General features: G+C 37.8%; 1 protein-coding gene and 1 non-coding gene across 6 annotated transcripts in view; both read right to left on the bottom strand.

Annotated features, from left to right (window-relative positions):
- Positions 1-27,615, bottom strand: part of Zbtb20 (zinc finger and BTB domain containing 20) — a 770,503-nt gene that overhangs the window by 566,056 nt on the left and 176,832 nt on the right. The gene's annotated exons all lie outside the window — the stretch shown is intronic.
- LOC123460413 lies at positions 24,746-24,852 on the bottom strand. Its single transcript, XR_006636978.1, has one exon. It is a non-coding gene; the product is annotated as a U6 spliceosomal RNA (small nuclear RNA).

The raw sequence follows: 27,615 nt of genomic DNA, 5'->3' as shown, positions 1-27,615 counted from the left end.
GAATTGAACCGGGTCATTTGGCTTTGCAGGCAAATGCTTTAAGCACTAAGCCATACCTCCAACCCAACTATCTGATTTTTGAAAACATAAATGCAATGTGAACCTGACTGCAACAGTATACTTGGTACTGAGGAGTGGTGTCAATTGCTTATAGACACCTGACTGTGTGGCTTTGGCCTTTTGGCCTTTCAAGAGGAATGTACAATGATTTGAAACCTTGGCCTAAGAGACACCTTGTAGTGTTGTAAGTATAGCACGATGCACTATTCTGGACAAACTCAGACCTGATACAGTAAGAACTATGGACTGTGATGTTTTGCTTATGTGGGTGAAAAGGAGTTTTGCCTGGACTGTGCTAGAAGCAGTTTGTGTGACAGATTTGCTGTTATGCTCATGTCCTGAGACCTTGTGCAGGGTTGCTTTGTATAGAAATGAGCAGAGGGATACGGCACAGAAATGAAATCTTTGGGCTGAAACTTCTGCCTGTTCAGCTGCAATTATATGAGATTACAACCTTTGAGCGTATGTCAGCTGACCTGCAGTGGAGCAACAGGTAGAATATAGTCTCTTTCGAAGGGGTCTGAATGCTAAAGGAGTTTCCTATTCTTCAAAGTCTGCTTTATTCTTCCCTGGATCAACAGACTGGCAATCTACCTGGTATTGTGGAGTATAAGAAATGCAGGAAAGAGAAAGGCTCATTGAATTTGCAACATGGTCTTGTGTTTTGGAAACAACCCTGGGCAGTGTGAAGCAGATTTCATGGAGGCCTGATGGAGCTGTGAGGGTGAACTGTGTATTGCAACGGAGACCCAGTGGAGATGCCAGGGCCACAAGACAGCTGCTAAGGAAAGCTGCTGGCCCCAGATGAAGTTTTCCAGGACTGTGAGTAGTCTGGCTGGAGGGGCAGAATTGGAAGTCCAGAGACTTGCTGGTTAGAATTATTGGACTTGGAGATTTGTCAATGACTAGAGTTGTTGGGCTTGGAATTATAGTTTGATGTTTGCGCTGTATAAATCTTGTATTTGTTGAATATTTCTTTGCTATCCCCAATGATATATTTTGCAGTATGAGTATTTATTCTGTGCCATTATGAGTTTTGGAGAATTTTTTTTTTTGTATTATGGCTCAGTTAAAAGATCTTAGACTATGAGAATCTTAAGCATAATTAGGATTGATAAAAACTACGGGGACTTTTAAAGTTGGATGGGAGGCACTGCATTTTATATCATGGATGTTTATTAGTTTATGGATGCTAGGGACAGCAGAATGTAGTGGCTTGATTCAGGTGTACCCCATAAACTTAGGTGTTCTGAATGCTAGGTTCCCAGCTGATGGAGATTTGGGAATAAACATCTCCTGGAGGAAGTGTATTGTTGGGGGCAGGCTTATGGGTTATAGCCAGTTTCCCCATGCCAGTGTTCGGCACACTCCCCTATTGCTACTGTCCACCTTATGTTGGCCAGGGGGTGTCCACCCTCTGCTCATTCCATTGTTTTCCCTGCCATCATGGAGTTTCCACTTGAATCTGAAAACCAAATTTTACCTTTTTGCCCCCCAAAAGCTACTCTTGGTCATGTGATTTTTTGCAAGAAATACGAACCTGACTGCAACAGTTACAGCGGCATTCATTATTCACAATAATCAAGGTACAGAATCAGCTTAGATATCTATCAACAGATAAATAGATCAGTTAGAATGTGGTAAATATATAAAAAATGAAGTTTTATTCAGCCGTAAAGAAAAGAAAGAAAGTATGTCAGTTGAAGGAAAATAGTGGAAGCTAAAAATCATCATGTGAAATGAAATAAGGCAGAAGCAGAAAGACAAGTATCACATAGGGAATACAGACTTAAATATATGTGTGTGTGTGTGTGTGTGTGTGTGTATATATATATATATATATATATATATATATATATATATATATATGTATGTATGTATGTATATGTATGTATGTGTTTGTGTCTCTGTATATATGTGTGTTTATATACATACATGATATATACTTGATATATAAATGATATATACACATATATGAAATAGTATATAAAAGGCAGACTTTGTGAAAATATGGGACAAGTGAGACAGAGAGACCACCAAAGTATAACAGAGGTAAATACAAGAAATATGCATTAAATACATGTGGATATGTTAAAATGAATCCCATTATTTTGTATGCTGATTCTTCTTTTAAAAGAATATAGAGCCGGGCGTGGTGGTGCACGCCTTTAATCCCAGCACTCTGGAGGCAGAGATAGGAGGATTGCCATGAGTTTGAGGCCACCCTGAGACTACAGAGTTAATTCCAGGTCAGCCTGGACCAGAGTGAGACCCTACCTCAAAAAACCAAAAAACAGGACTGGAGAGATGGCTTAGTGGTTAAGCGCTTGCCTGTGAAGCCTAAGGACCCCGGTTCGAGGCTCGGTTCCCCAGGTCCCACATAAGCCAGATGCACAAGGGGGCGCACGCGTCTGGAGTTCGTTTGCAGAGGCTGGAAGCCCTGGCGCGCCCATTCTCTCTCTCCCTCTATCTGTCTTTCTCTCTGTGTCTGTCGCTCTCAAATAAATAAATAAATAATGAACAAAAAAATATTTAAATAAAAAAGAATATAGAAAGGGGATAATTAGGAATTAGGATTAAAATGGGACTTAACAAATAGGTAATGGTGTGATAAATCCAATCAAAATACCTTATATTCATATGAAAATGGACGTTATAAAATGTCAATATGAAACGCACTATACTGTACAAACAAAATATGCCATTGTATCTGTATCTTTGATTTTTAAAATGCATTCATTTTACAGGGATTTTGTTCTGAAGTCCAGATCATTTTCTATAAATATGAGAGAAGGGTATCTATAGGCAGTGCAGTTATAGGTAAGATCTGCCTATAAGGTTTTTTTTTTTTCACAATTTTACAATACTAATTTAGTAATAGCTCAACGAGTCAGTTTCTTTCTGAATACCCATGAGCAAAATGTGAGCACAGTGATTATTATAACATATGTCCATAAAGTGAAATGGCTGACAATTCCTACACAATCAATGTTTTAGAAATAAATTAGGCATCATGGTAAGTTCTGAAAAGCATGAATGATCATTTTCAGTCTTCCACATAGTCATTTCTCAACTTTATCTTACACAGATATACTCTTAAACTCTGTTTGTGTGGCCTAAAATTAGAATCTATCTACAACTCTTACTCAAGAAGTTTAGGGAAAATATTTTAAAGAAAAAGAAGACCACAAAGTATTACATGATAAATAAGGTCTTACAAATTCCTGATCATATATGAACAAATTAGTGTAGTTATTGTTGCACAGCCTGATGGCCGCATTTGTGGTCACTCAGTGGAGCTATAGCGTGTATTTCCCTACACTTCCCATCTTCTCTCAAAACATAATTTACCCAACCATAACTGCCGTATCTGAATTTATTTTGCTTTCACAATTTACTTTATTCAGTTACTTAAAAAATAACCTCAAACTAGGCATGGTGGCCCATGTCTTTAAACCCAGCAACTGTGAGGCAGAGGTAGGAGGACTGCCATGAGTTCAAGGCCACCTTGAGACTACATAGTGAATTCCAGGTCAGCCTAGGCTAGAGTGAGAACCTACCTTAAAAAAAAAAAAAAAAACAGCAAAAGCAACAAAAACCTAACTAAATAAATAAGTGACCTCAGTTCTTTTTTCATCCCTTTTAGTATAGAAAACAATGCTTCTGTAAATATTTCTGCTCATAAATTGATTCTGTAGATATGCTATACAAACTGCATCATTAGAAAGTAAATTTAAGAGACTAAATTAGCTGGGCGTGGTGGTGTACGCCTTTAATCCCAGCACTCAGGAGGCAGAAGCAGGAGGATCGCCTTGAGTCTGAGGCAACTCTAAGAATACAGAGTGAATTCCAGGTCAGCCTGGACTATAGTGAGACTCTACCTCGAAACATATAAAAAAATAAAAATAAATAAATAAAAAAGAGCCCAAATTAGATGTTGATGCTGGCAGGCAGTCCACTAAAGTCTTATTCTCCTAAATATGACATGGAAGCATATGTCATTTAGTTGGGAAAGCATTCAAAACACTTGTTGGGGAAGCAAAACATGGTATTGATATATCTGATTTTCTACTTCAGTGAACGAAGGAACTATGTGAAGGTGATAGATCTTCCACAGGCTGGCTCTGTGTATTTACAAAATTGAAATTTGATACCTAAAACCATTATTATACTCAATTTACTTAGCATTTCTTTTCTAACCGTGAGTTTATGACAGTGATTCAATAGGACTAGCCATTCCACACTAATTTTCATGTTCAAGTTCATTAGTGTTGTCTCTACCAAACCCCATACTATAAGATTCAGTGTAGTTTATTTCTTATTACATTAAACCACTTGTCATTTCTTATTTATCTAGTGAAGGCACAAAAAAAAAAAAAGAGAGAAAGAAAGAAAGAAAGAGAGGAAGAAAGAAAGAAAGAAAAAGAAAAAGGTTTCCAGGCTGTTATATTTTCCTATGTTTTAACTATATTTCCCCTTAGGTAATGTTCACATTAATTGGCAGAACAAAAAAGTAAATTTTCTATTTCTCTCAAACTGAAAAATGTAAGAAGTATTTTATGGACAAGAGGATCTACCCATCTAAAGTTTACTATAAACTATCATCTGATTCTGGCAGTTTTCATATAATAATATCGTAGTTGTTACCTATGACAAGACTACAACTTGCAGGAAGTAAACAAACTATAGGTATTTCCACTGGTGTGGGTGATGGGTTTTTATCTTTAACTGTAGGTATTAAACTTTACAAAGAAGTATTATATCAAAGTACTAAATATAGCATATATTCACTTAACTCAGTTTTCCCAGAACATTATTCCCTCTATTATCAGACTCCCAAAAATCTAGATTTTGTTTTCCCTTCAAATCTACCTTTAATATTAATTTTAATCTCATTTTGCATGTCTAAAAATTGCTAGTAAGTATAATAATTAAGTACTGTGAATTTCTTCTTCCATAATCATGGTCAAACAACAACCAGTCTCTTACTTATCTCTTGAAAATATTAGAAAGATTCTTGTCCTGCCTACATGGTCATGTTTAATACAAATAGTGCTGAAGGTGCCGGGCGGGGTGGCGCACACCTTCAATCCCAGCACTTGGGAGGCAGAGGTAGGAGGATAGACATGAGTTCGAGGCCACCCTGAGATGACAGAGTTAGTTCCAGGTCAGCCTGGACCAGAGTGAGACCCTACCTCGAAGCCCCCCACCCAAAAAAAAAAAACAAATCGTGCTGAAGGCCTGCCCTTGTCACACACTCACACACACCATAGTAGCACGTAACAAGGACTTCAAGAATTAAGTCAACACTTCTAGTCTCCCGGTCCAACCATGCACGCACGCCTATGGTGCCTATTTCAATGGTGTTTAGACCTTTGAGCAAATCTATTTGTCTAAAAACAAATGCATATATAGGAAAACAGAACAGCATGGCTGTGGTCTTTTCAGTTGGTTCTATTTGGAAAATGAGAAGTCAGATACAACATTCTGGAACTCTAGAGTCTTCTTATCTTAAACACCAGAGAGCAAAATCCTTGGTTCTGAGTGGTGGAACTTCTGGAGCATCTCTGTTACAGGGGCGGTGCGGACGCTTTCCTTCTGTCATGGCTTCTTCCTGCCATTGGCTTCAATTTCCTTGTAAGGATACACACAATCATTCTGAATGAAAGCCACAATTTTCATTCTCTCAAAAAAGTGTTTCCAAAGAAATTCGCTGCAATATAAAGCTACCTATGATATTATAGATGCTAAGATATCTTCAATATTTCTCTACATTTAATAAATATTCCTGGGCTGGAGGGATGGTTTAGTGGTTAGGGCATTTGCCTGCAAAGCCAAAGGACCCATGTTCAATTCCCTAGGACCCACGTTAGCCAGATGCACATGGTGTCACATGCATCTGGAGTTTGTTTGCAGTGGCTGGAGGTCATGGCACACTGATTCTCTCTCTCTCTCTCTCTTTCTATCTCTTTCCTTCTGTGAAGTAAATAAATAAAAACATTTTAAAAAATATATAAATATTCTCTACATTTCCTAGTGTCCACCAGCATAGCTAAGAGCAAATGAAGAAATCTCCCATCAAGCCTCATATGTCTAAAATTTTAAAATTTCTAACTCATGATGAAGTCATTCTTTCTAGAAATCATTTCATTCCCTATTACTCTAGGAACACTGTTCTTTATTTCTATTTTAAAGATGGGGAAGGGGTTGGAGAGATCACTCGGTGGTCTAAAGTACTGCTGCACAAGTATGAGGGCCCGAGGCAGCCTGAGCTTGTTTTCCTGGCACCTGCATAAAGGCTGGGTGGAGTCACACATGTCTGTAACCGAGTTATGCATGGAGCAAATTTTAAAAAAAATCACTGGAGCTCACTGACCTAATTGGGGTGAGGGAAGCATCAAAATAGAAGGTCTGAGTTGAGTGAGACACTATCTCAAGAAAACTAGGGGAGGGATGGAGAGATGGCTTAGGCAGTTAAGCATTTTCCTGTAAAGCCAAAGGACCCTGGTTTGAGGCTCGGTTCCCCAGGACCCATGTTAGCAAGATGTACAAGGGGGCGCACATGTCTGGAGTTTGTTTGCAGTGGCTGGAGGTCCTGGCGCGCCCATTCTTGTTCTCTCTATCTGCCCGTTTTTCTCCCTCTCTGTCACTCTCAAAGAAATAAATAAAAATGAACAAAAAATTAAAAATAAAACTAGGGGAATCTGTGTAAAGGACACTCATTTTCATCCTCTGGCCACTGCACATGTGTACACAGATGTGCATACACACACACACACACACACACACACACAAACAAACACGCACATGCACACACATCATACACTCACAGAAGAACAAACATTCATTTCCTAAGCCTTCTGACAAGTGAAAGATTTAAGATTTGAATCAATGGGAGGCTAACAAGATATTTAGCCATTGGATTACATTGCTTCCTTTTAGTGGTCAAAAAAAAAAAAAGAATGACTAAACGTGTAATTATGAAGTAACGCAGCACAAATTCAAATCTCATTTTTACCAAGTATTACCTATATGGCCTTGGGCACAGAACTATGTGACCCTTTATCTTTAAGTACATAAAAATACCCCAGAGTCATTAATGCTTAGTATTTTGCATGAACCAGTTCATTTAACACTTGAAATACTCAGTCACTTTATATAAGAAACGTGAGTATCCATGGATTGTAGAGTTTGTGGGAAATGAATCATTAGCCTTCACGCAGAAACACTGGAACTGACCATGCTCCATGCGCAGTATTATCTGAGTAAAGCAAGGTTAAGTAACTTGTCTACTGTTGCAGAGTACATGGTGAAGACGCAATTTGAATGAGAGCTTCTCATTTCTAGAAGCCAGACACGTAATCCATGAACTTGGAGAAGTTAGCCAATAGCATTTGCTTCCTATGTCTTCGGGATGTGTTTTGGTTAGTATTACATTTTTGAGCCCTATCCAAACAATTGAGTGCATAAATAGATTGATTTTCTTGCAAACAAAAGGAAACTTCTTCACCTGATAGCCCTTGACAGAGGACATCCCTTTTTTTTTTTTTTTTTTTTAATTCTGTCTTCTGACTCACACTGAAATGCTGAGCCTTCCCAGGTCTTCATCCTGTAGCAGCAACCGTCAGATTTCCGGCACCTCCAGCCTTGGCAGCAAAGCTGGAGCTACTGCACTGGCTCTCCTGGGTCTCCAACATGCCAAGTACAGACCTTGGGACTTAGTAGATGCCATAGTCATTTAAGTCATTGCCTTTTACAATATCTCTTTCTCTTTCTGTGTGTACGATTGATTTTGCCTCTCTAACAGTACAGCATGCAGAATGCCTGCAGGGAGAAATAGTCAAAGACAAGAGAAAAGAAATCACCACATGGAAGAGCCTCCTTCAGCACGAGCAAATCTGGTCCAGGGGGTGATGATGATATTGTGAAGGGCACTGGATGGTCAAGCAAGGAACAGAGGTACTTTATGGGAAAGAAATGGGAAAAAAATAGGTTTACTTGTAAATTAAAAATACAAGCTACTTTCATTCTCCACTACCCCAACCTGAGAGAGAATTTTGACTTCTGTATCATGATGTCAAGCTCACTGGGAATATAGGTGTGACCTACTTTGGCAAGTAAATAGGTTAAAAGAAAGGGGAAGGAATTAGCAAAGTTAGGCTTATTTAATGCCCTTGTGTGCAGTAACACAGCAGATTTGACTTCTATCTATGTACCTTGGTTCCAGCTGCAAACCACAGAAGAATAAAAATATTTCTCTATTTAAAGGCTATAAACCCTTGGATTTTGAAGAGGATGAAAAATTTAAAATTTCAATACATGCAAGGTACACTGACATTCTTAGAAGGAATACTGATTCAGTGACCCCAGCTTATCACCGAGAGGTACACTCCCCACTAAGTCTTCCCCTGAGTATCTTTGTTAGGTAGTATCAGGACCAGGGCCACAACTTCATCCAGTACACATAAGGAAGAAACTGGGTGACCTTTTCTCTGGGCCTCAAATATTTGTATTTCTCCCTTGATGTAATTTAAAATCCAGAGAAGGTATAATTTCTAGGGGGAAAAAAAAAGAAAAACTAATTTACTTTTAAGGGAAACAGAAAATATAAGCAACATACTCAATTCTAGTATGCAGGATCTATGCTGATTTTTCTCAAGGAAAAAGGATGTCATTGCCACAATCCCCAAAGTAACCACAGTTAACATACTTCTGAGCATCAGAGCAGTAGGCAGAGACAGTGATACCTGGTTCTTCCTCAGGCAGATAAATAGCCAAGCACTCCCCAAAGAGAACCAAGGTTGCTCTTCCTGACTCTTAATTTCCCTTTATGTCTCCTAAGTACAGTATTTTGTCTTATGCAATTCAAGGCTCATGGACCAATCCTATTTTACTCAAAGCATTAAAACTGGTGCAATGAATTTTTATATTTCCTTCTGGCTACATTTACTAAAAATCTAACCTCATTATGCAACCAAATCTATGCTGGTGAGGTGTACATTATAATTTTACAAAGGTCTAAGGAGTACTGTCAATAAACAGAAAAAAACGAAAAGAAGAAGTCCTGCTGAAGAAAGCCCACACATGCGAAGGAGTGCAAGCCTGAGTCCTTTCCCACACACAGACTCTTGTCTGTGCTCTCCGCATACCATCAAGGGACGTGGACACTTAAAACACTTCTAAGTAAACAAATCATAACCTTTCATCAGCTTGTACTTACATAATTCTTCAAAGGTTTTTTTTTTCATAATAAATCGAAAATGAGGTTGGTTAGTTATTTTTACACTATAATTGAGGCAACTCGATTTTGAAGAAAGGGGGGCTTAGGAAAGGAGAGAAGTTCTAAACAGCCAAGTTAATTCCCTTAAAACCACTTCTATGGAGGTGAAACATCCCAACTAGTAATAATGCTCTGACCAAATCTGACTAAATGTGTCTTTTCAGGGCTTCCCGCCGAGCTGCTTCTGGAGAGCTGATGGTGTGTCTCCATGTTTTCCAGAGCTATGACCTCAGGTTAGGAGGTTACTGAGGTCACTGCAACGTCCAAAGAGGAGAAAGGGTTATAAATCTTCAATTAGTGCTCATTGCAATGTTGCAAATGGTACATGAGTAATAGAAAGAAAAAGAGAGAAAGAGAGAGAGAGAGAGAGAGATTTCCCAAAGCTCGTTAGACTCTAGTTCAGCATATTCTTTTAATTAAAACTACTCAACATAAACCAAGGTTTGTGTTATATGACCTCAACATTTTATTTTTTTTTTTGAAGTAGAGTCTCATTCTAGTTCAGGCTGACCTGGAATTCACTTTGTAGTCTCAGGGTGGCCTTGAGCTCACAGTGATTCTCCTACCTCTGCCTCACGAGTGCTGGGATTAAAGGCGTGCGCCACTACGCCTGGCTTTGACCTCCGTATTTTTAAGAATTTTCATTCAGAATATCAAAACAGACTTTCACTTGACATCTCTTGTACCATAGCTTTCCGTGATTATTAAATAAAATCTATCAACTTGATGTTTGAGACTATTGTCTTATTTTTTTGGCTAATTCCTGAAAATAATCTTCAGCTGAATGGGTTTCTAATTCTCTTCTATTTCTTCCTCTAAAGTCTTCAACAACTCATAGACATCTTGTCAATTTATATTAGATACTATACAATCTGCTTGCAAAATGACCCTCACGCATGCTTCTTAATGCTATTTTTGGTACTCCTGCTTTCTATTTTAGCTGTAGGATCATAGTAGGTGCCTTCTCAAAATCTTGCAAAATATTCAAAAAATAAAGATGGCTAAAACTGTTGTCAGCTGCATTTAACTAGCAAATATTTCTCAAAACATGAATATAAGGTAAAGTCATAAAAAAGTTAAAATCCAACTTGATTTCTACCCCAAGAGTCCATCAGAAGTGTAAGAACTTCAGGACACATCTCAGCATCAAAGACACACAGGAGCAGTTTTACAAAAGTATCAGAGGCTCTTTCTTTTACTGTACTTTTATTAGGCAGAAGAGAAATAAAGCCAAACTTCTGGAGTTAGTTTGCAGTGGCAGCCCATATTCACTCTCTTTTGCTGTCTACCTCATTATCTCTCTCTCTCTCTTTCTCTTAAATAAAAAACAACCAAAATAGTAAAAAATAAAAAAAAGTAGCAAAGTATACAAAACTGCTGTCTATATCTAACCATATTATTGCTTTTGCTTTTTACATCATAGGAGAGTTTGTAGCAGCAATATATTTTTATATTCACAAATATTTTATTGACTTAACAGTATATTAATGCTATAGAAGTTTAATTTTGTATTAATACTGGAGTAAATAACATTAAATGCAATGAAAAACTTCATTATACTTAAGGTACTTTGAAGCTTAAATGAAGCAGGAAGAAAAATTTCAAAGGCTACCATTTTAACAGCAAATGCCTCCATTTATAAATTAATTAATTAGCAAGCTTATTTTCTTATCTAAGTTCTGTGTAAGTATTTTTACTTTTCTCACAGTAAACTATATGTGTGAAAAATCCATCAGTGTTATTACCAATATTTATTTTTGATGGCCACAGCTTTTCTAATCTTTGTGTAGCCATATGTTTAATGTTGCATTACTTAGAATATTTTTTAAAACATTCAGAAAAGATGTAAGTTATATGAAATATGCTTTCCTGTTTAAATGCCTACATTTTTTAAGCAAGAAAATTTCTGAAATGGACATATGCATTGTATAAAATCTACCTTATGAAAATAGATGGTACATGCTAGGAAATCATCACACAGTTCCACAAATCAGCAATGTGTTGGCACCAAGTCATTACAAATGTCAAGTCAAGCACGCTAAGTATCAATGGTGGTTATTCAGTCTTACAGAAAAGACTTCTTCGTGACTCTAGATCTATACAACGTGAACTTTAATTTCTGAATCACAATACTAATAGAATTTTAATGGATAATGCTTCAATTGCTAACACTTCTTACAGGAATCTTGATTATAATCCTCTGAAGATTATTCTAGAACATAACAATGCCTAAAAGTAGATGTCGTTTCTTTCACGCAAGCACAACATTTATCGTGGCTAAGATGAAATTATGTTGCTCATGTGACTCCTAAAAAGCAAAAATACTTGAATAAGTTTCACATGGAGAGGAAATGCACAAGAAATCGGGGCCACCTTCAAGGTACTGCTATCTAGCATGAATATGAATGACATTCTGGTGGGATACTCTCCCTCCAGTTCCTTATTTCTACGGTGTCAAGCTTAATATCAGGGGAAAAAAATATATATGAAGCATAACTCACAAAACTCTGAGCCTCGTTTCTTCACTAGATGGTGTGACAGTGATAGGAGAAATGTGGGGGAAAAAAACCGTGTTCCGGTTAATGCACAATTTAGATGCAAAGTAGAAGCGTAACTAAAACCCAACTCTAGCTCTCATTTAGTAATTCAAGAAAATGTGCCAGAGTGAAGGAAGTGAGTCCCTTTCCTTTCTTGGCTGCTAAACCGTTCTTTAGACAGTCACCATGCTTCAGCCTTCTCTGCCTTTCCTTTCCCTGTGAGATCCCTCTCTAGTCCCTCTTCCATAGGAATTCTATTCATGCTCATCCCCCCCTGCATCTGTATTCTTTACCTCTCATCCAAGTAAAATTTGGTTACTTTATGATTAACCTTCTTTCCACAAAGTCACTTTTCCACATTCTACCTTCTATTTCTTTCTTTTTGTTTTTTTTTTCAGTCAACCTCCAGTCATAGGAGTTAAGTTCAACACACAGTGTAGACCACAGTCTGTGGTCTCTTGTTTCCTTCAGGCATAGGTTTATATTTATCATACCAAATGCATAGCTATCCAAACTCTATCTTTCAACATTCCTGGTTTTAGCTGCAAGTTTACTTTTACTTCTACTTTTTTAAAAATATTTTTTGTTTATTTTTTATTTATCTATTTGAGAGTGACAGACAGAGAGAAAGACAGATACAGGGGGAGAGAGAGAATGGGTGAGCCAGGGCTTCCAGCCACTGCAAACGAACTCCAGACGCATGCACCCCCTTGTGCATCTGGCTAACGTGGGACCTGGGGAACCGAGCCTCGAACCAGGGTCCTTAGGCTTCACAGGCAAGCGCTTAACCGCTAAGTCATCTCTCCAGCCCTACTTCTACTTTTAAAGATACTCATTACGTCTTTGTGGTCAGAACATTCTTGTTTAACTTTCATCTTTCCATTATTGATTTATCTTTCTTATGAAAAGTCTCATCATCCTCAACTTCTGAGCTACAAGATTCCTAAAGTCATAATTATGATGAACAAGAGTGATGGAGACTCAGAAACAGGAGACAGTATGTGATACAGAGGAGATGTAGTTTAGGAAGATGAGATCAAAGGGAAGCTTCAGGAGAGGAGAGCTGGGATACAGCATCTTCTTTCTCATACAATCTTCCACTGTTCTTTCTCCTATGTATTTTTGTGTGCACAATCTTTTATTAAAATTATATATTTGCCAGGACAGAGAGAAGAGGGATAAAGAGAATAGATATGCCAGGGCCTCCAGCCACTGCAAATGAACTCTAGATGCATTTTCCACATTGTGCTTCTGCCTTTACATGGGTACTGTGGAAATGAACCTGGGTTGTTAGGCTTTGCAGGCAAGCACCTTAACCACTGTGCCATCTCTCCAGCTCATGTTTGCACAATCTGTTTTTCAGAGAAAAAGCTACTGCATATATTTTTGCAAAACAATGCTCTCTTTACCACAAACAATATGTATAGTTTGGAAAGCTAGGATTATACAGATAAGACATTAATGAACTCATAGATCATCGTATGCTCTCAGCCTATCCTACTCATGTTCCTTGCTGACACATTACCTCCTTACCGTAGAGCTACCAAACAACTCTTTCTTTTGCATTAGTACTTCCCTGTTCTTCCCACTGTCTAATGAGAATCGATATTAAAAGGTCAAATCTAAGTATTATTTGCTCTAAGAAGTTTTCCCCACAGCTGTTCTATGAAGCTTTGCAAACTCCTCCATTTCTACACTTTACTCATTGGTAGAACATGTATGTTGTTGCTTTGTGTATACATGTGTATATTCAGGTAAGCGTGGGCATGTGTGTAGGTACACATGCATGCACATCTATGTAGGGAAACCAGCCAACACCAGGTATGTTTCCTCAGGCACTCTTTGTGAGAGATGATAGTTAACCTTGCTAATCGATAGAATATAGAGTCACCATGGAAACAAATCCCTAAGCATGTCTATTAGGGAGTTTCCAGATTATGTGAATTGAGGTGGGAAGACTCACCTAAAATGTGGGCAGCATCATGCATACGCTGAGGGTCCTAGGACACATGAAAAGGAGAAAGTGAACTGACAACAAGCATACATTGATTCTCTCTGTTTCTTAACTGCAGACATAATGCGACCAGCATTGTTGCATGTTTCTGCCACTGTTCCTTCCTTGTCATGATGGACTATAACCATAAATGGGAACGCCTGCTGCCTTGAATAACTTGTGGTCAAGCATTTTGTTGCAACAATGAGAACACGAACTAATATTGTTTCTCACTGGGTGGAGCTCACCAAGTAGGCCAGACTTGCTAGCCAGTGGAGTCCAGGTATCCTCTTGTCTCTGTCTCCTCAGTGCTATGGTTACAAGATTTATCATCATGTCTGGCGTTTGTAGTATAGGTAATGGGGATCAAACTGAGATCCTCACTCTTGCCAGATAAGTACTTTATTAGAGGAGGCATCTCCTCAGCCCTCATGTTGCTTTAAAATCCATGCCCATGACTAGACTTTGGAATTCCGGCTAGCAGACTCATGCTAGATACTAGAAATACAAGGATTCAAGACACGATCTTTTCAAATTGAAAAATTTTCCAGTTTATCAAGGAAGATAAAAACTTTCACAACTACACATCAGCTCTGATGAAAATAAGGTATTCCTGTTTAATTGCTTTTAATTATAGGTGAACACATTGCTGGGGCAATGTCAAATAACCAAAAATTGAGGAATATAGGGAGTGGATCTAAGAATGTGAGAAGAACAAGGAATAAACTGGAAAGGTGTGGTGGGAAAGAGAATGGGGGTTAGTCAAAATACATGCTTAATGCAAGACTGAGAAAAGAGATCTGCATTAGCACAGGGTATCTGGGTAGCAGAGCCAGGGAAGTATACTTGCCATAAAATTAAAAAGGCCAGACTATGGATCCAAGTTAGCTTCCAGTTTGTCACTGGGCAAGGAACTCAGTGGTTTGTATGGTTTATCTCAACCACCTCATAGCTACCCCTTGAGGTGGACAATATGAGAAAATAGAGATCAAGTAAATTATAACTTCTTTAGCCAGTAACTAGAATAGTTGTGATTCAAACTCAATAGTAATTTGAAGTCTACCCTATCTACATTCAATTTTAGACTAACTCCAAGGTAGGAGTAGCCATAGGATTAATGAAATATCACTTATTTCCAAAAAAAAAGAGAGATCCAGTTACTTTGCATAATCCTAAGGCTTCCTGTACAGTAACCAATGATAATTTAATTGTAAGGTCAGCTACTAGACTCTAGCGTATCATATGTAAGATGGGGACAACCTGGAAATCATTTAGTCTAGCCTCTTATTTTTTTAATAACTGAATACCAATGTCTAGTAGTTCACACATACAGATTACTATGAAGAGATATTTTGAGAGGCAGAATATGAAGGTTTTGTTTCTAAGGCAGAAGATCAGGAGAAACAAACATCTCATCCTGTACAGCTAAGATTCAAGCAGCCAGATCTTTTGTGCTGCCTCGGGCCACATGTATCTCCAGTATGAAGTAAGTATATTACACACTTAATACATATATAAGTATTATACCATATACTTACTTCATATATAAGTATTATACCATATACACTTTTACCAAATCTGGTGCTCAAATAGCACTGAAAGAAATGCGAATGGTTTCATATATGAAGATGTCTGTGATAAGGGTATAAATGTATAATTGTCAGGACATTGACCATATTAGTTAGATGTAACTAAATTCATTTTCATTTGCCATTTGGAACACACCATTTTCCCCTTGATACTTTTCAAGTTGTATTCTAAATGCCTATGTTGCAAGGTCTTTGGCTTCAAATGACCTCATGAGGAATCAAGTGTTTACTATTTCATGAGAACATAGTATTTAGAAGGTGCCCTTTTGGTAGAATGATTAGGAAAAGTTTTTAAACTAATTAAGAAATAATTCAAAAGATTTTAATTAACTGGTAATATGAATGTTTCATCATGATCTTAACTTTTAGAGATGAGGAATATGCAAGCGTTTCTAAAACAATGTTCCCATGAAGCTGAGCAGAAGGGCTGCTTCTAACAGAATTTGCCAGCCAAACTCCCAAAGGGCCCCCAACAGGCTTTCTCAATTTGTGGGCGCTGTCCTCTAGCAATCTATTTCTTTCCAGACTCTCCTTGGAAACCAAAGATTTATGTCATTCTCTTCGTATTTGAAAATGAAATTGGTGCTGGTTAAAGAAAAAATGAAAACTGAAGGCCAGCCTTTTTCCAAGAATCCAAGCTTGTTGGATAAATAAGTAATTAATATTCTTTATTCTTGAGATATCACCAATGACTTTGTCTCTGTAGCACTGTTGTCATTATTTGGACATTTCCTGAAATTCAGTTTACCTAAGACATTTATAAAGATGAATTGTGCTACACATGGGCTTTAGAAAGCAAAAGTGGGCTGGAGGGATGGCTTAGCGGTTAAGCCATTTGCCTGTAAAGCCAAAGGTTTGATTCCCCAGGACCCACGTTAGCCAGATGCACAAGGGGGCACACGCATCTGGAGTTCATTTGCAGTGGCTGGAGGCTCTGGTGCGCCCATTCTCTCTCTCTCTCTCTCTCTCTCTCTCTCTCTCTCTCTCTCTCTCTCCCTCCCTCCCTCCCTCCCTCCCTCCCTCCCTCTTTCTCTGTCAAATAAATAAAATGAATAAAAATAAAAAGTGTAACATCTCACAATTTCTTTTTAATCAAAGGTAAGCAGATTGTAAGGTAGTACATAGGGAATGAGACCCTCCTTTTTGAAATAACTCAGGAATCTCCTACTTAAAGCCCACTCAATGAAAAATTACATAACCTAAAAACATCGCCTAATAAAAGAACATTCACTTGGTATCCTGAAATGCTTTCTGCTCTTTGAATCCATTCAAACAAGTAGGTATCTCAGCATTTCACTGGTAGCTTATCAAACCAGACTGGAACAGGAGGAGTGAGTAAAAACGGCTTTCTGAGGATCTCCACAGTCATTGTTCTATAAAAACATATGAACATATTATTGTAGACTCATCTTCACAGGAAGTCACTCAGTTAATAAGCACAGACCTGCAAGTTAATATTAAAATTTGCTTTGATTTCAGAAGCAGCAAAGCTCATCCCACTAGGAGCGATTACATAAAACCCTTATTGTCACGTTCGTCATCACCGCTCTCAACAGACCACTGCCAGCACCAAGAAGCCGGCCCTGGGTTCACCGCAGGAGCTGCGCTGCACCGCCCGCCAGCCCAGGAACAATGCCGGAGTGAGGTGGCCTGTTTATCTTATCAGAATGGCACTCCTTTAATTTTTCAATTCTCTTTATTGATGTCCTCTTTCATGTATAGGTCTATTAGATTCTACTTCCTCTACTGTCCTCCCAGGAATTGGTGCTTGCCAACTACAATAAGTTGTTTTGACAACTTGTCTAGCTATACAATACTCTGTTTCTTTCCCTCTGCAGTCTTTTTGGCTTCAAATGAGTTGCTTCAAAATACAACAGAGACTATCCAACCAAACTGTGCAACAGGGGGAGAAAGCTTTCTATGCATAAGCACTGTCCTGCCAAAACCATAATCTTTCATGTGCTCATAGTTCTCATTCTTTTCCTCTGGATTTTTATGGATAAATCCCCTTTGCTATCTTGTCTGCTCCTATCTTAATAAGGAATGACTGCCGTGACCACCCCCATCTAGCTACGCCATTCACCGCCAGCACCTCTGCTCTCCTCGTGTGCTTCAAGAAGAACTGATTAGCACTTTGCATAATTAACCTGATTAGCACTGTGCATAATCAAACTGATTAGCACTTTGCATAATTAAAAAGAAATAATAATAATAACAATAATAAGCACTAAGTAATATCAGAAGCTGTTAGTCCCACAGACTTTTGGTTACCTCCAAGATTAGTTCAGTGCTGCATATTCTGCACCCTCACACTGAGATCTGTCTTTACCTCAAAAGTCAAGAAAATAAATGAAAGTTCTTTCAATGCATGGCCCCATTATGGTTTTTATACCCATCCCTAGTTAGTTTGGGTCTTAGATATTTTACTCATGCTAAAATGGAAAAAAATAAATGAGAATTTAGCACTCTGTTAATGGAGAAATAGTTGAAATAAAATGAGAATACAAGATGTGTGCTTTTCCCGCAGCCACCTAACTATCCTGTGGTTACTTCTGGGTGACGGTGGGGCAAAGCAAGGACCAACTTATCAGGGAAACCCAGCTCTACCATCTAATTTTGCGACTTCAGAAAAATGACTCACTTACTCATAACTTCAGTTTCGTCACATGTAAAATGGAGATGACAATATCACATATGCCACCTCATTGAAATAAAATAATAGTCAAGGAAACTGCCTTGGAAACTGAGTAATACTATGAACACACACACACACACACACACACACACACACACAAACAGTCCTCCCCCTCCCCCGACCCACACGCAGTACACTAGTCTAGGCCCCTAAACCTCTTGCTCCCCACAACTTCATTTCACACTATGGAGAGCATCACATACCAAGTAACAGCATTTTATATTTATATTGTCTTGAAATAAAAACAGTTATAAAGTCTGTTTGTATAATTTCTTTATTCACTAGTCCAGGGCTGAATATGATTAAAATTTTGACGTTGAGTTATAATTTTACTTTAGTAATTATTGCACCCACCACAGTCTTCATTTATGTTTCCATGGAGGTTAACATCAAGCTGTTCCTGGAAATTCACAAGAGAGGGAAGAAAATACAGTCTACTTCTACTGAGCTGTGACTACAACAGGGGAATTCTGCAACTCTACTTAATGCACTCCGTCACAGCCAGCCTCCCGCGCGTCACTCCTCACCTCAACTCTCTCTTCTAAGAAACCATCTCTGAGGCCCTTCTCTCAGAAGCTCTGTCTCATGTTCTGCATTGCAACTCCTCTACTGCTTGCTACATAACTATGTGCATACCTGCTACCCTTAGATGACAGAGTTCTCAGAGACCCTACTATGCCTATTCTTTCTCCCACAAATAGCTGCCCTCAAAAGAGATGTGCAAGTGAACTCCTGACACTGTGGTTACAGGTAACCCTGGGAAAGTGAACTGCAACATATTTTTCCATAAGCATTTACTATATAAGTTCTGTGTGCAAGCCTGAGGAATGACACGACTATCCATACACTGGAGAACACAAAGGTGTTTGATCTGCCCATTCCCCCTTAGCTGACCACTAAACTCAGTCATTTACTGTGTCATTCAAAACAAAATGTAAATGTCAAGTAAATGGTAGGCATCATATTACGCATTGCACATAACACAGTTCAAAAGGGAATACTGGTTGCTGTGGAAGAAATGATGATGTAGATGTCTTTTAAGAAACTTAGATTAGCCTTTGAGAGGCTGGGGTGAAGTGAGAATGAGCCATCATTCCTTTACAGAAAGGTAACCTTTAAGTAACCAGGATGATCAGTTCCGAAGTATCCATCATGAAGCCACAGGCCTTCATCAAGGGGAGGGTGTGTAGTCTCTGGGCCAATCATTCATCTTACAATTCATTTAATTCAAGAAGGAAAATGCTGCTGTGGAGATTATTCAAGTCCAAATGTTCCTGGTGAAGGTGCTTCCAGTAATTCTGGGAAAGAAGCCAATCCCTAGTTTTATATGTAAATATTTTAAAACACACACATATATATAAGCATGCAGGAAAGGTCAAGAAGATGTCTTTAAAATCTATTTTAATAATATTTTTTTGTAACTGTCCACAGAAATTTCAGCTTTTTTTTGGTAGCCTTACATTTTCTTTTACACAATACACCTGCTTTTTTTTTCTAAACTAAATATTTCTTCCATCTAATGACTCTCTTTATTAGACAGCATCTAATTTGCATACATTTACATACAATTTAACTGCTAGCTTGTGAGAACAAAGAAATGGCTCTGTATTGTACTGAAGGACAATACTCAGTAAAGGAAGGTATAAAAACCAGCCCTTTCTGTGACCGTGTAGGTTCTTTGTTTCACATATACCAACCTCTCTCTCTTTTTAACATGCTACTTAAAAGGGGTAAGAATTAATTCATCAAATAATGAAAGAGACTACTTCGTCTAATTGCCCATACCACCCCAGCTTGGTTACCACAATTCAGGGGTCCACATTCCATGAATCTACCACAGCTTCCTTTACTGGAAATGGTAGATTCAACCCCTTCCTCTATTTTGTGTAGTGTTCTGTCCCTGGGGTTACTGTGATAGAGCTCTGTTTCAATACTCATTTGTGGGGCCCGTCTCCTTGTTCCTGAACAGACAGGGTAAAATACAGCATATCGCTTTCTAGTGAACAATGCAGGACTTTACCCTTAACAGGTTAACAGATTTCACAGATTTCAGGTCTTTAGAATACAAACTGGCTCTTCAAGCAGAAAGGGTTTTCAGCATCTCTGGGGAAGTCAATGGGGAAGAAGGCTTGATGGCAGGAGGAAGGGCATGGTAAGAGAAGTCAGCAACAACAGAGCATCTGAGCAACTGTACTCCATCACCACTGCCTTCCCCACTGTAAGTCTGCAAACCTGCAGACCCTTGGGGAATGGAAAAGAGAAACAAATCTGAAGACGAGGGGCCCTTAATTCTCCTGTGAAGTGAACACACACACTCTGTGGAACAGGGCGAGCTGTCATTCCTCTTCTGTTGGTGGCTTTCGTTCTTGATGCATGGACAGTGAGATTACAGGCAGCAGTCTTGAATAGCTTCTCCAGTGTTTTCAAAACATTAAGTCCAGAAAACACATTTAATAAGTAATAAAGCTGCAGTCACAACCATGTGAAAATAAACACAAAGGGATTCAAAGGTCTGAAATGAAACATGTAAAAATGAACTGTGGTATAAACAATGCTTAAAAATTATAATAAGTGATTCAAATGTAAAGCCAGACATGAGGGCCACTGAAAATTATAAGACCACATACCAACTGGCACCACAGGCTGAAAGGAAGTTTCTTCCACAGTTGTTTGCTGAAAGCTGCCAGGGAAGATGCATTTCCTTAGAAATATATTTAATATCATTAATTTGGCCTGTTTTGTGCATCTGATATTGCACAGTTAAAAGTTTTATGACCAAAAGAGGTGTGAGCTTGTCAGTGATAAGTGAGGAAATTCTAGCGCTCTGTGGGGCTGCGCAAGGCCCACGATTTGGAACCTTTGGCAGCTAACAGATTGCACAAGCTCTTCTAGCGATGCAGAGACGTGTCTGATTTTCCACCTGGTGAGAAGAAGCCGGAGCTAGAGATAGTACTGGTGCTGGGGTGCTGTCATACACCAACTCTGCCAATGCCTTCCCTCAAAAGCAATTATGAATATTAATAAAGACAGCTCTGCAATAAAGGATTAGCCACTGCACTGAAAAAATTTTTAAAAATAACACTATTGGTACTGAAAGGATTGTAGAATGAAAGTCAAGAAACCAGTGACCCTCTGAAAACCATGGCTTATACCTCAAAACATCCCTAAATTCCAGAGAACTGATTCTGGAACCCCAAGAATCTTATCTATGACAAAATGAGACCATCACTCAGTGGTGCTGCAGTATCTGTCACTTCAGAAACACTCAGTAGAGATTTCTGATTCCAGGCTCATCAACCTTTTCAATTGATGCAGATTTGAGGCGGTACTTGCTTTTGAGTTATATAGTACTGTCGGTACCCAGCATCAGACTGATTTTTTTTTTTTAATTCTAACATGTTAAATTCACTATGTTTGTTTCTAAAGCACCTCTTAATACTAACTCAGCCAATATCACCTGTGCTGGAGGTGGTTAAGATCCACCTCCCAAAGCGTGTTACCACGGTGACAAAGTAGTGACCTAATTTACACACACCTGCTGGGTTAATTGGGCCAAAATGAAAGATGATATATATGCTCAAAATCCAAAACTGATTTTTTCCTTCAAAATTAAATATTTGATTTTTTTAAATTAGCAGTTTCTAAAGCTAAGTAACATACTCCAGGTGTGCATTTGCCAGTTAATATACCCTGAATGTTTTATGATACATGAGTAGCAAAATATATTGAGTGATGAATACAAATCTTTTATGTATTTTCTGTGTGCAATGATTAGTGCATGTAAGTGGTCTCAATCACTAAATATGTGCACTGTGTTTGGAGGGAAAGGCCACAGTTTTAAAACAGACAATTCAAACGTACCAAGTTAGCACAGAGTTCCCAGCTCTCTCTGAAAATACAAGCTCACTTTGGATACCTGCAGGTGCTCTTTTAGCTCAAGGTAGTGTGCAACATGTCGCAAAACAAAATATTACTCTCTTCCCATTTTTCACTCTCTCTTCCCAAGCCCCTGAGAATTGCTTTTGAGTCATAGGACGTTTAATGCCCAAGCTTGATAAGGGTACGGGCAGACCAACACTTTCAGAGAGTGCTGGTACAGACACAGCAGTATGTAAATGCATAGTGAAATTCATCAAAAAATCTATGCATTCATTTATTCTACCCAAAGATATCATCATGTATGTTCATTCAAATGTTTTCTCGAAGACATTGTAATCATTTATTATGCAGAAAACACTGGAACATTTACATAGACCAGGATAAGATTGGTTAGGTAAATTATGACACACACACTGTACGGAACACCAATATAATCTATATAAAATTATGACACAGAAAATAATATTAAAGAGAAATAAGCATTCATAATGCATTGGTAGCTGGAAAAGAATGACAATCTATAATTATTTACTATGAGTATTCATTTTGGCTTTGATCATACTTTTTGTTAGTAACAAAATCAAAGATTTGTTGCCTTATTTCTGTCTCTGAATTTTCCAAATAGTTTTACCTTTAGGTGTGCTGTTCTTGGAAAACATATTATCAATAAATATAATGAAAATATACCTTATATAAAATTAACATGTAGTATTATTGAGTAATGCATAATATTCTATAAAAATAAAAGTGATCAGTAGGAAAAGAGTTAAAAGATATTCTTGATCCTTCTCCCACACACAGATTACAAATTTCACCTATCTGTATTTATTTTTCTTTTTGTCAAATGTAGTCACAAGTAGGTGTTTAGCTGGCGAAGGTCTTTTGATTGCTATCATTCAACTTTTCTAAGTGACTGGAATCTTTGGTTGCTTATAAACTTTACACAGATGGCAGCCATCAGAACCCTTAGATTAAGCTTCTTTTTAAACTAACAAAACCACATGAAGTAATTGCCTTTCAATACTTAAGTCTACATGAAGCAAACTTTTCAAGAAAATTTGTTCATTACCTGGTTATTGTGTCCTGCTTCCAGTAGAATGTTCACATTTTGATTTCCTTTGTACAACTTATAGGTCTTACTGGTAAGTACATGCTTCTCTTAAGAAAGTAAAATTAACATTACCATAGGAACTGGGTTTTCTGTGAAATGTATCTCACTAGGGGTTTCATTTATTCTATGATGCTTTCACTAATGTAATCACTTCTCAGACAATCAATATATCATGATTTATTATTAGAAGTGAAAGTATTTATTGGAATTTCCTATGTCACGAACAATAGACATTAGTGATTGATTGATAAAGAAAGAAAGCTACTGTCAATGGCCAGGCATAGTGGTATACACCTTTAATCTCAGTACTTGGAGGGGAGAGGTAGGAAGACTGCCCTGAGTTTGAGGTCAGACTGAGACTACATAGTAAATTCCAGGTCCATCTGGGCTAGAGAGAGACCTTACCTCAAAAAAAAAAAAAAAAAAAAAAAAAAAAAAAAAAAAAAAAAAGCTTAGCATGGTGGCACATGCCTTTAATCCCAGCCCTGGGGAGACAGGGGAAGGAGGATCACTGAGAGTTTGAGGCCACCCTGAGACTACGTAGTGAATTCTAGGTCAGCCTGAGCTAGAGTGAGACCCTATCTTGGAAAACCAAAAAAAGAAAAGGAAGGAAGGAAGGGAGGGAGGGAGAGAGGAAAGAAGGAAGGGAGGAAGGAAGGAAGGATAAAGAAAGACCTAAGCTTTCCCTCCCCTAAAAAAATCAAAACAAAAGCCAGCTTATTTTCATTCTTAAAGTCATGGATTAATGCATTTAAAATGTGAAATGTCAATTTTACATTAATCAAAGGAATCGATATTAAAAGAGAGTAAACTATGAATATGCTAGAAGAAAATATGAGTAAATTATGTAGCAGTTGTTCTCAGTGATCAAGTACATGAATGATAAATGCAACTACACAAAGTCTATTAAACAAAATGTAATTAATAACAAATAGTTTAACATATATAGAAAGAAATCCACTTTTGATTATATAAACAGAAGCTATACAAATCAATAAAAGATGAAAACACAATGAAGATGGAGAATATTTAACAGCCAATTCTCAGAAAAAGAAAGATAAATGTCCAATGAACTCTTAAAATGTTACTTAACTCATAATAAAGAAATGCAAATAAAAGCAATCATGAAATACAATTTTTACTTTTCCAGTAATACAATTGTTTTGGTGAGGCTATAAGAAAGAATTTTCATAGGCTGCTGTTAAGCATTAAAACAATATTGTTTAAAAATATCAAGCATGTCATTCTTGTACAGGACAGGAAACATGCTCATCTTATCCGTATTGTTCCAGTCTTAGTATATATATTTTAATTATTTTAATTTTTTTATTTTTATATATAATACTACAGGTTAAAAAATAAGGAACAGTGGCTGGAGAGATGTCTTAGTGGTTAAGGCACATGCCTGTGAAGCCCAAGGACCCAGGTTAGATTCTCCAGGTCCCACATAAGACAGATGCTCATAGTGGTGCATGCATCCTGAGTTCATTTGCAGGAGCCCTGGCACGCCCATTCTCTCTCTCTCTCTCTCTCTCTCTCTCTCTCTCTCTCTCTCTCTATCTCTCTCTCTGACAGTAATAAATAAATAAAAATAAATGAATGAATATATGGAACACTTCATGAATTTGGGCGTCATCCCTGCGCAGGGGCCATGCTAGTCTCCACTGTATTGTTCCAATTTTAGAATATGTGCTGCCAAAGCGAGCACCGGTCTTAGCATGCTTTAAAATGAGCACAGAAACATGTTAAAATATTTAACAATCATCTAAGTTTTAATCATCTAATACATGTAGGAAATGCTGTATAAATTAGACTTTGTTTAGAATGCTATTTACTGTAATACTTTTTGAACATCAGTGAGGCAGGAAATAACCGAATGTCAGTAATTTAGGTAATGGTGAAAACTTGTTTTGGAAAAAGTAGGCATTTTACAAAGTATACTATGTTATCAATGTCATAAAACATGTAGGTGCTGGAGGGATGGCTAAATGGCTAAGGTGTTTGCCTGCAAAGCCAAAGGATCCCAGGTTCTATTCCCCAGGACTGACATAAGCCAGATGCAAAAGGGGGCACATACATCTGGAGTTCGTTTGCAATGGCTGGAGGCTCTGGCACACCCATCTCTCTCTCTCTCTCTCTCTCTCTCTCTCTCTCTCTCTCTCTCTCTCACTCTCTTTCTCTCTGTCAAATAAATAAACAAATAAATAAATAAAAATAAAATATTTAATCACACAAGGCAAAAAATAGAGACCAAATATTTTTTCAAATTCTAAAAAATAAAACATGTAGGTTATATAATCTCTAAGATACTGTATTAAGAAATGAACAAATTGGGCTGGAGAGATGGCTTAGTGGTTAAGTGCTTGCCTGTAAAGCCTAAGGACCCCGGTTCAAGGCTTGATTCCCCAGGACCCACTTTAGCCAGATGCGCAAGGGGATTCATGCATCTGGAGTTCATTTGCAGTAGCTGGAGGCCCTGGTGTGCCCATTCCTCTCTTTCTCTCTTTGCCTCTTTCTCTTTCTGTCTGCCACTCTCAAATAAATAAATTAAAAAAAAACTTGTAAAAAAGTTTGAATAATGGGCTCCATTTGTGTTTTTGAAATAAATAGGCACATTTCTCTCCATTCACACACTTGAAGCTATTTACCCGTGGTGAACAGGATCCTATGTTGGTGAAGACAATCTTTCATTTCATATTTTTACACAATATTCAAATATTTGTGTTTTCAAAATATTATTTATTCATGAGAGAGAGAATGAGAATGTGAATGGGTACACCAGCGCCTCTTGGCACTCGCATTTTAGACTTAGGAACCACTTTGTGCATCTGGCTTTACGTCGGCAGTGGGAAATCAAACGCAGGCCAAGAGGCTATGAAAACAAGTGCCTTTAACCACTGAGCAATCTCTTTAGCCCACTATTCACATTTTTAAACCATGTGAATATGTTTTAAACAAACAAAAATTTTCAACATGTTGGAAAATGAAATAGTGATATATTAATTCCTCACTCTATGCTTGCCTAGATCTACAAAATTCAACTTCATTGTATTTCTGTTTCCTCATCTGTAAAATAATGAGTTAGCTTACAAAATGGTCTATAAGTTACCTTATTGGTCTTGCAATATATAGTTGTATGTGTTAGTAATCTGATACAGAAAGATGGAAAATATAATTGAGACTTAAATATTAATTTTGAATATCTGTATCGACTAAAATGAGCATGTATGTAGCCATTTAGCGTTTTGTATGCAGACTGCAGTGATGATGGCCTTGTAACAAAAGCAAATAATGGGATGCTGAAAACGTGGCAAGCTGAGAAAATTAACTACTATCTTGAATGTTATATCACTGACTGCACAAGAAGCGTTTCTAAGTTTCAGTTCAGCTCTGCCAAGTTGTTGAAACTTGCCAAACAAGACCGATCAGAAAAGCCATTCTTTCCTTTCTTTCTTTTTAAAAAATATTTTCTCAAGAGTTTTTTTTTTCTTTCTTTCTTTTTTTTTTTTAGAGACTGAGAGAGGGAAAGAAAGAGAGTGAGAGTGAGAATGGCCATGCCAGGGCCTCCAGCCACTGCAAAGAAACTCCAGACACATGTGCCACCATATGCATGTGGCTTATGTGGGACATGGAGAATCAAACCTGAGTCCTCAGGCTGCACATGCAAGTGCCTTAACCACTAAGCCATCTTTCCAGTCCCAGAAAAGGCCTTCTTAAACTCATCTCTGCCTGCCATATCATGTAAGCTGCCCTAGCTGATTTCTTGAATGTGGCCTGATGTGTCTATATGTCTCATATAGACAGCACAAATAAAGCAAAATGTCAACATGAGCTTGTAATTCCTAAGCAAGTATGTGATATTGTAGTACATGCTTGTAAGTTGTAAGAAGCACTCTTCCAAAAATATCATGTGCTAAATCTTGGGCTAGTCGAGATTGATACTAAAAATAAATAAATCTTTAAATATAAGAATATTCTATTTGGCCTTCTACTTTCATTTTTACCTTTAATGAACAGAAAAAAAAATGATGGTATTCCTTTAACAGATGATTTAACCTAGGGAAAATCTCTGTGTCTTTCTCAAACAATTCCTGGTACCAAAGTAAACGACAGAATTGCTTGGGAGGGAAGAGATAGTCATACAACTAGTCCTTTCTTCTGGACTTCTGCTTTCACAAATAAAATGTCAACAAATATTAGTGAGATTATGAGTTCCTTTCCACTGAGTAGATCTCCATAACTAGAACTGGGAACCAAGTCAGAATCCTAGGGAGACCAAGGCTATGGACTCTAAGGAGAAGCTCCCACTAATCTTTGTCCAAAAGTGAGGCCACAGACATTATAATCTCTATAAATTAACAATATGAATCCCCTTTAACCTATCCTGATCTCACTCTCTATTGAAGAGTATTTTTCTTTTTCAGAAAGCAGCGAGAACCAAGGATAACCATAATCTATCAACAAGACAAGC

The sequence above is a fragment of the Jaculus jaculus genome, chromosome 4 (genome assembly GCF_020740685.1).
Source record: "Jaculus jaculus isolate mJacJac1 chromosome 4, mJacJac1.mat.Y.cur, whole genome shotgun sequence".
In the NCBI taxonomy this organism is placed as follows: Eukaryota; Metazoa; Chordata; class Mammalia; order Rodentia; family Dipodidae; genus Jaculus; species Jaculus jaculus.
This window is presented reverse-complemented; position numbering and strand designations above follow the sequence as displayed.